Below are 10,635 nucleotides of genomic sequence, written 5' to 3' on the forward strand. Positions count from 1 at the left end.
AAGGGGGAGGGGAAGGTGACCTCCGTTGGAACGTGATGACGTCAGCAAAACGTCAAAACTATTTCTACTGACACAAGCCAGCTGTTGTTTTACATAAAGCATGTTGAAAAAAGAAAAAATTGAAAAAAGAGAAAAAAGAGAGGAAAAATGAGAAGGAAAAATCACAAAAACGCAACCCACTCGATTTCACTGTTTAGTCCATGTGGATGTAGAGTGTTCAATATGTAGATCCACTGCTGTTCTTTACGCCACAAAGTCCTTTGTACATCACCCCCCCCGAGGGAGAGTGACAATGTCCAGAATAGAAAATTTTAAATCAGCTATGCTGTGAGCATGATGAAGCCAGTGTTGGACCAGCGGGGCTTCTTGTACACCAGATCTTATTCTGCTAAGATGTTCTCCTATGCGGGTCTTTATACTCCGAATAGTGTGGCCCACATATTTCATGCCACACGGGCATTGGATGATGTATACCACTTCTTTGGTGTTGCAATTAGAGGCCAAAGAGGTGGGTTTCTTCTTCATGGTTAAATTCATCTCCTGAATGGGGACACTATGCGGACACATTTTGCAAGTGCCGCACGGTGTGTGCCCACTCACATCCAGGGAGGCTGCTGCAGGTGTGCTGAAAAATTGTGAATGCACCAGGCGTTGTTTAAGATTCTGGTTCTTGGTGAAGGCAAAACGAGGAACAACCTGAAACTCAGGGTGATACTGCATGATGTGCCACTTCTGCTTGATGATACGTTTGATGTGAAAAGCCAAATGTGAGTATGGTAAAACACATACCAGGGGTTGATCTACAGCTGTAGGTTGAGACTCCAACAACAGGGAACGGTTAGCATACAGCCCCCTCTTGTATGCTTTTCGAATGACTCCAGCTGGATACCCTCGTTCTTCAAATCTTGATTTCATGGCCTCCGATTGCTGAATGTAGTCTTGTGTGGTGGTGCAGAGTCTCCGGAGTCTCAAAAATTGTCCGCGGGGATATTATCCCTCAGGTGTCTAGGATGAAAGCTGTCATATTCCAAAAGATTGTTACGGTCCGTGGGTTTGCGGTATATGGTTGTTTGAAAATGACCATTAATCAGTAACACATTAATGTCTAAGAAAGGAACTTGATGATAGTTGATGGTCATGGTAAATTGTAAATTACCATCACAATTGTTGAGCCATTCCAAAAACTGGTGCAACTCACTGACTGTGCCCAACCATACTCCGAGTATGTCGTCAATATATCTCTTCCAAAACAACATATGTTGCCAATAAGTTGAAGGATACAGAAAACTGTTCTCAAATTTAGAAACATACAGACAGGCAATAGACGGAGCCATTTTGGCTCCCATGGCTGTGCCTTTTACCTGTTTGTAAAAGGCATCACCGAACTGAAAATAATTCATGCCTAATGCAATGGCAGCCAAGGTGGTCAAAAAATCAATTCTGGTGTCTGAAAGGTCCATAAGGCGCAGTTCTGCTCTGATGATGTCTATTGCCTCACGTTGGGGTATATTGGTATACAGTGCAGCAATGTCCAAGGTGAAAAGTATAGCTCCCTCCGGGATGTTGTGAAATGTGTCGGTGATGCCTTTTACAAACAGGTAAAAGGCACAGCCATGGGAGCCAAAATGGCTCCGTCTATTGCCTGTCTGTATGTTTCTAAATTTGAGAACAGTTTTCTGTATCCTTCAACTTATTGGCAACATATGTTGTTTTGGAAGAGATATATTGACGACATACTCGGAGTATGGTTGGGCACAGTCAGTGAGTTGCACCAGTTTTTGGAATGGCTCAACAATTGTGATGGTAATTTACAATTTACCATGACCATCAACTATCATCAAGTTCCTTTCTTAGACATTAATGTGTTACTGATTAATGGTCATTTTCAAACAACCATATACCGCAAACCCACGGACCGTAACAATCTTTTGGAATATGACAGCTTTCATCCTAGACACCTGAGGGATAATATCCCCGCGGGACAATTTTTGAGACTCCGGAGACTCTGCACCACCACACAAGACTACATTCAGCAATCGGAGGCCATGAAATCAAGATTTGAAGAACGAGGGTATCCAGCTGGAGTCATTCGAAAAGCATACAAGAGGGGGCTGTATGCTAACCGTTCCCTGTTGTTGGAGTCTCAACCTACAGCTGTAGATCAACCCCTGGTATGTGTTTTACCATACTCACATTTGGCTTTTCACATCAAACGTATCATCAAGCAGAAGTGGCACATCATGCAGTATCACCCTGAGTTTCAGGTTGTTCCTCGTTTTGCCTTCACCAAGAACCAGAATCTTAAACAACGCCTGGTGCATTCACAATTTTTCAGCACACCTGCAGCAGCCTCCCTGGATGTGAGTGGGCACACACCGTGCGGCACTTGCAAAATGTGTCCGCATAGTGTCCCCATTCAGGAGATGAATTTAACCATGAAGAAGAAACCCACCTCTTTGGCCTCTAATTGCAACACCAAAGAAGTGGTATACATCATCCAATGCCCGTGTGGCATGAAATATGTGGGCCACACTATTCGGAGTATAAAGACCCGCATAGGAGAACATCTTAGCAGAATAAGATCTGGTGTACAAGAAGCCCCGCTGGTCCAACACTGGCTTCATCATGCTCACAGCATAGCTGATTTAAAATTTTCTATTCTGGACATTGTCACTCTCCCTCGGGGGGGTGATGTACAAAGGACTTTGTGGCGTAAAGAACAGCAGTGGATCTACATATTGAACACTCTACATCCACATGGACTAAACAGTGAAATCGAGTGGGTTGCGTTTTTGTGATTTTTCCTTCTCATTTTTCCTCTCTTTTTTCTCTTTTTTCAATTTTTTCTTTTTTCAACATGCTTTATGTAAAACAACAGCTGGCTTGTGTCAGTAGAAATAGTTTTGACGTTTTGCTGACGTCATCACGTTCCAACGGAGGTCACCTTCCCCTCCCCCTTTGTTTGATATAAATCGGGTGAGGTGGTTCGTGCTCCTTGTCGTTTGGAATTTCTGAATCTTAAGACCGGTATGTGAGTTTGAGCTCTTCTTTTCCTCATTGTTTTTGCCATAAAAGACGTTAAGTTTTTCTCCCATTGCAGTAAGTTTGAGAATACTGCTGCGATGGGGGGGTTTTTTAACAATGTATACATATTTTCTTTCAGATTTCTCTTGGCAAAGAATTGATTCTACTAAGTCTGCACAGAGGGCTTTAAACAAACACGTTTGGGTCTCCTGAAGCAGAAGATCTCGAAACGGGGCCACGTTGGAACCCCTGAGACTGTTAATCTTTCTAAGTCTTTTTGCAAGCTAAGTGCATCTCATTCTGTCCATATAGAGAATTTTCTGATATAACTTTTGGAATAATACTGCATAAGAGTTATGAAGCCACATTTTTACCAGTGACCAGAGAGTGATTTTCTACATGTGAATGCAATGATTGGATGGTAAACTCTTCCTCTCAAGAGGTGGTTTTCACCCCCTCTTCAGGGTTTCACTTCTCTGAGCATTTTTTGAATACCAGTAGTTCCACTCTCTCCTCACTGTTAAACATTATCACTACTATTATAGTCAGTCTGTTCTTTCTATCATTTAGTAATTTTCTGACTATATTAATATATATCCCTGTACCCTTCTAACGTAACTTTGAGTATTGACTAGAGAACGAAACGGGGACAAATTTTTTCCTGTCCCCACGGAAACTCATTTTCCCATCCTGTTCCGGTAAGTTCTTTTCCTGCTCCTGCCTCATTCCTGCAAGTTCTGTCCTCATCTGCACAAGCCTCAAACACTTTTAAAAATTATAAGTGTTTGAGGATTGTGCAGTTAAGGCAGAGCTTACAGGAATGGAGCAGGGACAGCGACAAAACTTGCGGGGATGGGGATATTGAGTCCCAACGGGGAATAATTTGTCCTCATATCATTCCCTAGTATTGACCTTACACTGATAGAACGGAGAACCAGACGCAGGTCTGGTGCCCAAAATTAGGGCCAACCTGCACGCTAAGCTAGTATTCTATAAAGGTCGGGTGGCTTTACAGAATATGGGCGCTTTATATGGAATATGCCCCTTAGCGCTCAAATTTTTGGTGCCTAACTTTAACTTCCTGTATAAAATTGTACTCTTTGTAAACAGTGCATCCTCTTTTGAAAACAGCAAGCACTCTTGACACTGCCAAAAAATTCAGTAAAAATTCATATTCCCATAAATGACTTGGGAAAAGACATGACACAAACATGTTTTGAGCTATACACCCCTTCCCTGAAGTTTCTTGCCAGAGGGGAGTTGCTACTGTGAGGCTGGTCACCCAGCCATGCTGTAGAGGCAGGCCTGGATCTAGGCAAAGCAACATTGTTCCAATGCCTACCAAAATGAGTTACCTGCACATACAAATAGATAGAGGCTCAATGAACATATACACGATTCAAGAGCAAAAAAAGAAGTGAGACTACAAAATTGGTAACCATAGTTTACATGAAAATTTCTCAATATTTTATTTACTAACATACATGTATTAAAAACCATAAGATGGCCATATATTGGAAGAAGCCTGTATTAGGCTATATACAGCAAATGAAGACGGGAAACTGACAGGGTTGATGGTCAGTCTAGAAGAGGTATGCAGGCAGATTGATAGGCTTAAAAACGATAAATCCCCGGGACCGGATGGCATCCATCCACGGGTAATCAAGGAACTGAAAGGGGTTATAGCTGAACTGCTTCAACTAATAGCCAATCTGTCAATCAAATTGGGAAGGATTCCGGAACACTGGAAAGTGGCAAATGTTACACCGATCTTCAAGAAAGGTTCAAGAGGAGATCCGGGAAACTACAGACCGGTGAGTCTGACTTCGGTACCAGGAAAGATGGTAGAGGTGCTGATAAAGGACTGCATCATTGATCACCTTGAAGGACACGATTTGAGGACCAGCCAGCACGGCTTCAGCAAAGAAAGATCTTGCTTGACGAACTTGCTGCACTTCTTCAAGGGAGTAAACAGGCAGATAGACAAGGGTGACCCGGTTTTCATTGTATATCTGGATTTTCAGAAGGCGTTCGACAAGGTTCCGCATGAACAACTACTTCAAAAAATTGTGAGCTATGGAATTGAGGGTGAAATACTCACGTGGATTAAAAACTGGCTGGCGGATAGGAAACAGAGAGTGGGGGTAAATGGACAATATTCGGACTGGAAAAGCGCCCAAGTGGAATACCACAGGATTCGGTGCTTGGACCCGTGCTCTTCAACATATTTATAAACGACCTGGAAATTGGTACGACGAGTGAGGTGATTAAATTTGCAGACGATATGAAGTTATTCAGAGTAGTGAAGATGCAGGAGGTTTGCGAAGACCTGCAACATGACATAAACACACTCGAGAAATGGGCCGCAACATGGCAAATGAGGTTTAACGTGGTAAAGTGTAAGGTGATGCATACCGGTAACAAATATCTTATACATGAATACAGGATGTCCGGTGCAGTACTTGGAGAGAGACCCTCCCAGGAAAGAGACTTGGGTGTACTGGTTGACAAGTCAATGAAGCCGTCCACACAATGCGTGGCGATGGTGAAAAGGGCAAACAGAAAGCTGGGAATGATTAATAAGGGGATCATGAATAGATCGGAGGTTATTATGCCGTTGTACCAGGCCATGGTACGCCCTCAACTGGAATGCTGTGTCCACCACTGGTCGTCGTACATGAAGCAGGACACAGTACTACTCGAAAGGGTCCAGAGAAGAGCAACTAAAATGGTTAAGGGGCTGGAGGAGTTGCTGTACAGTGAGAGATTAGAGAAACTGGGCCTCTTCTCCCTTGAAAAGAGGAGACTGAGAGGGGACATGATTGAAATATTCATGATAATGAAGGGAATAGACTTAGTAGATAATGACAGGTTGTTAACCCTCTCTAAGGTAGGGAGAATGAGATAGCACTCTCTAAAGTTAAAAGGGGATAGATTCTGTACAAATGTAAGGAAGTTCTTCTTCACCCAGAGTGGTGGAAAACTGGAACATGCTTCCGGAGGCTGTTATAGGGGGAAAACACCCTCCAGGGATTCAAGACAAAGTTAGACAAGTTCCTGCTGAATCAGAACGTAAGGCTAGTCTCAGTTAAGGCACTGGTCTTTGGCCTAAGGGCTGCCGCGTGAGCGGACTGCTGGGCACGATGACCACTGGTCTGACCCAGCAGCGGCAATTCTTATGTTCATATATTATATACCCCTAACATATATATGTGTTGAATTTCTACCACATTCTTATAAATATGTTTAGTTTGCTTTGGCTGGGATTGCTGTTTACATGAATTCTAAGGACTGTCTTACATGACTGTTATACATGGGTATACTAAGGATGCACATTCATTTGAAATTGCATGAGAAATGTCAACAACATTCCCCATATCATTTAATGTTGATTTTACTCCAAAATGACAGGGGCAAAAATCCTCAATTTTTTTTTCCTGTGTTGTAAATAGTGGGTAATCTTTCCAAAGAATGCTATTTACAGTCTTGCCTAAAAACTAAACTAAATGCAAATGCTGTGTACTCCTACTGTATTCCCCTGATGCAGATTTTCACCAAACTATGGTAAATGTTATGTTTTTAATATTTGGATTTGTTTAATAACATTTGTTGACATTTACTTTGGTCTCATATAAGAACATAAAAATAGCCTTACTGGGTCAGACCAATGGTCCATCAAACCCAGTAGCCCATTCTCACGGTGGCCAATCCAGGTCACCAGTACCTGGTCTAACCCCAAGGAGTAGCAATATTCCATGCTACCGATACAGGACAAGCAGGGACTTCCCCCATGTCTTTCTCAATAACAGACTATGGACTTTTCCTCCAGGAACTTGTCCAAACCTTTCTTAAAACCAGCTACGCTATCCACCCTTACCACATCCTCTGGCAACGCTCCTGATTATACATATGATCACATTACGTAAAACTACTCACACACCCACTTTGTTCTTCCTGAAGGTTGGTGTAAATGATGTCACCTGTATGTTTCTAACACACTGAAAAGATTTGGTTTTCTCACAGAATGGTCTGTTTCATTCTCTTGCAGATTTTGTATACACTTCAATTTTGTCTCGGGGACTGCTTTCAATTTTCTTCTTTATGATGGAAGAGATGTGAAGCCTCATTGTACATCTCCCGCTTTATCAGCACTCCTGTGAAAAGGAGTTGTTCTATTCCATGGGTACTGCTTCCGAATGCTCCTACCATGTCTATCAACAACGTGCATGATTTTCACTTCTACCAGAACCATGGACAATGTTTACCTTCAATATTTTTCTCTTATGAACGTTTGAACTTAAGTATGATCTCTTTTTTAGCTCCTTAGACTGTTTTATTCTCTTTTAGTGTTTTTCCCTTATAATTTGAGAAGCTCATAGTTTAGGTTATATTTTTAATTCATGTTTGTGCACCATTTGAAAGGTTTAGGACCTGCAAACACAATGCAAATTTTGTCTTGGAATGCTAGCGGCATGACTTTGCACGCTTGGTGATCTCATTTTTCCACAGTAGCTGCATGGTGCCAGAAAAAAAGGTGGCTTGTTCCTAAGCTGTAAAAGCCTGCCACCCAGGAACTGTGGAGTTGCTACACCAGACACCACCACTTCTAATGCAAGAGGAAGCTGCATCAAAAAGACACTTGTACTGCAGTACCATGTTTCTTATCAGAGATAAAAGTTAAGAGTACTTCCAAAGTACCTGAGCAGTTATAATGCCTTACAAATGTTATAGGGTGCAGGCTTTTTTTAAAATTTTTTTTTAAATGCATTTTTTTATTGAGAGTGGCACAGAGAACACATATACAAATGCATCACAATAGATGAACAATGGAAATCAGTACAACCCAACAAACCTCCCATACTTGGGTGTTTCTGAACAGCAAATTAAACCAGAGTATATACAATACAGTCAGGGTGCCATGCGCTCGTCCCTGCACACCCAGTTGTCTCTATAGAAGCACAGGCAAACCAAATTCTTTTCTTCAGTGGAGCTCACTGAACAGGAATGATTTTTTTTTTTTTAATTAAAGGTATCAAGTCTAGCTATTGGTTTTCTTATGAGAAACATTCTCGCTCCTTCAGAACTCTCTAAGCTTTATCTAAGTAACCATGGAATAATAAGAAAATGTTTAAAAACTTGCACAAAGAATTCTGGTGTATGTTCATTATATTTATTTGGAAACATTTGATTTGCAGACTGGAAATCGACATATTAATGTATTGAATAAAGTGTTGTGCTCGGTACTTTTTTCTGTTTAACAACACAAAAGAGTGAAAATCAAGCGTTCAATTTACATGACACTAAGGGTGAAGGAACAGCTTGCCCAGCTATCTGGAGTACTAACCAAACTTTGGTGGAACTCTCCAAGCAGCTGGCAGCCTCCTTCTGCTCAATATTTAGATGCCATATTGCTGCTAAGGGAAACATCATTTCTGGTCTGGCAGCACACATGCTGGGGCAAACCTCATACAGGCTCACATATTACTGTGCTGCAAAAAAAAAAAAAAAAAAAAAAAAAAATACCTTGGTGCTTCAGCTCTAAAACCTTTGTTTCTTTCTCATAGGCTGTAAAAAGTGTACATCGGTACTGCACTGGTCTCAGCTGTTTTTGAAAAAAGGTCTTTCTCGGGCCTGGTGCCAAGGATATCAGGCGCCCCAGGTCAACCCTCAGGCTTCTGCACTCCTTCACCCCAAATTAATCTTCATTCCCACCACACCATCCTCCTTCCCAGAATAAGCTTTGTAAACGAGCTATTTATAATAAAAAGTCCACAGCTTCCTTATTGGTAAAATAGATCCTGTCTCTTGGATTTTGTGTGCTTGTCGGTCCTTATCTTTTACTATGACTCCAACTGCTTTTTTGGAATCTCCAGAAGCTGCTTCTCTAGGTGATTCCTAGACTTTCCTAATGGATGGGCTAGCCCTGGTCTTTCCCCCCCCCCTTGTTCTCAGTATTGCTAGCCCAAACAAGAGGTCAATGATTTGTTAAAGTACATTTGAAAAAAAATCACCATTTCTATCTTGATAACCAGCACATGAGATAGAATGTTATAAAATTGTACAACAGCTCTAGAATATTTGGGGCATTATAACTGGGGGCCCCTGACTCTCACAATGTCACGGGACTGGGCTAAATATCTAACCTTTCCATGTAATTAGCTAGTCCTTCTAGGATCAGCATGGGAAACCACAGCTGAGCCAGGTTGTGGAAGCAGCTCTGTACTTTAGCTCCCTCTTCTGGCTCGTTATTGAATCATCTCTCCCCTTTACTGCAAAGTCATACTTCAGTCAAGAAGTGGGCAAATTATTTTACTTCAATTTGTAACTTGTGCTACAGTATATTGATTCTTGTGTAAAATTGGTTTAGTTTGATTTGTAGATACTAAATTAGTAAATCGCTTTAGGGTTCCAAAACCTCAATACACTTGGAGTATACTGACAGATGTGATAGCTGATGGACCTAGACTGCTGGTAATGGGAAGAAGAGGAGCAAAGGAAACCCCCCCCCCCCCCACACACACACATACTCCTCTAACCAACTACTTCTTTTGTACTGATCCAATAGCAAGAGGCCAGCAGTAGCAGCTCATTCCCTTCTGCAACTGGATCAGGATGGGAGAGTCTTGGAAAAGGGACTGGAAATATACATGAATGGAGGGAAGGCTGAAAAATTGCTTCTTTAAATAAAGGGGCTGGGGTTGCAGGTATAGACACCTGGAATAGGAAAGGAGAGAAAAAGTTAAACAAGATGATAAGGAGGAATAAGGAGAGGAAAAAGTGGATAGATATGCAGGAGACAGCAAAGCTGAAGGAGGTTTTGCAGCCCATCTGCATATTCTTCCTATCATCTTCTAGGGTGAGTCCCAGGTTCTCCCTAGGCCACTCAGGCCTTTACTCCTGCTATCACAGTTGCCACCTGCCTTCTGGATGGTGTACATTGACAATGCATATATTTTCTTTACAAGTTTGTATTTTTCCTTCTATTTCTTAAGGTATATTTTCTTTTCCTGATGTTACTCACTATATACCATAAGATTGCACTGCCCATTTTCTATTTTCATCACCTCACCAGTCATTTTGTCTTCAACTTTTTCCTTAGCTCTTGAGCTTCACATTTTCTTCCTTTCAATCATCTCCATTCTGTCTGAGCACATCTCATCTTCATCACTGCTTCCCCTGCTCCTGTCTGTATTTTCTTTTTCCATCTTGAAAGAATATAAGCCTAGCCATACTGGGTCAGACCAATGGTTCATCTAGCTCAGTATTCAGGTCACAAGTAACTGGCAAAAACCCAAATAGCAGCAACATTTCAGGCTAACAATCCAAGGGCAAGTATTGGCTTCCCCTGTGACTGTGGTGGCTGCTCATACCGAAGTTAAAAAGGTGCGGGGGAAGGGAAGGCGTACGCACGTGGCAGGGGAGGAATGGGAAGGAGGGGTGGCGAAGAGGAGGGGTGCAAGACTGCACCTGGAGTGGATCGCCCCCTCCCTTCCGCTACTATACCACAGATTATAAATTAAGTATTGAAAAGAATATAAAGTAGATTAAGTATGTTTTTGATTAGCTTTCAGAGGGCATAAACACCTTCCTTAGATCAGGACAACGTACCAC

The 10,635-nt window shown here is 41.9% G+C and overlaps 1 protein-coding gene across 1 annotated transcript in view; it reads left to right on the forward strand.

Moving 5' to 3' along the window:
* Nucleotides 1-8,818, forward strand: part of LOC117352510 (CDC42 small effector protein 2-A) — a 111,063-nt gene extending 102,245 nt beyond the window's left edge. Inside the window, exon 5 of the mRNA XM_033928962.1 lies at nt 7,073-8,818. The gene's annotated coding sequence lies outside the window, so the exon portion shown is untranslated. The remainder of the gene's footprint in view (nt 1-7,072) is intronic.
* The last annotated feature ends 1,817 nt before the right edge of the window (nt 8,819-10,635 follow it).

Source organism: Geotrypetes seraphini, chromosome 1, assembly GCF_902459505.1.
Source record: "Geotrypetes seraphini chromosome 1, aGeoSer1.1, whole genome shotgun sequence".
NCBI lineage: Eukaryota > Metazoa > Chordata > Amphibia > Gymnophiona > Dermophiidae > Geotrypetes > Geotrypetes seraphini.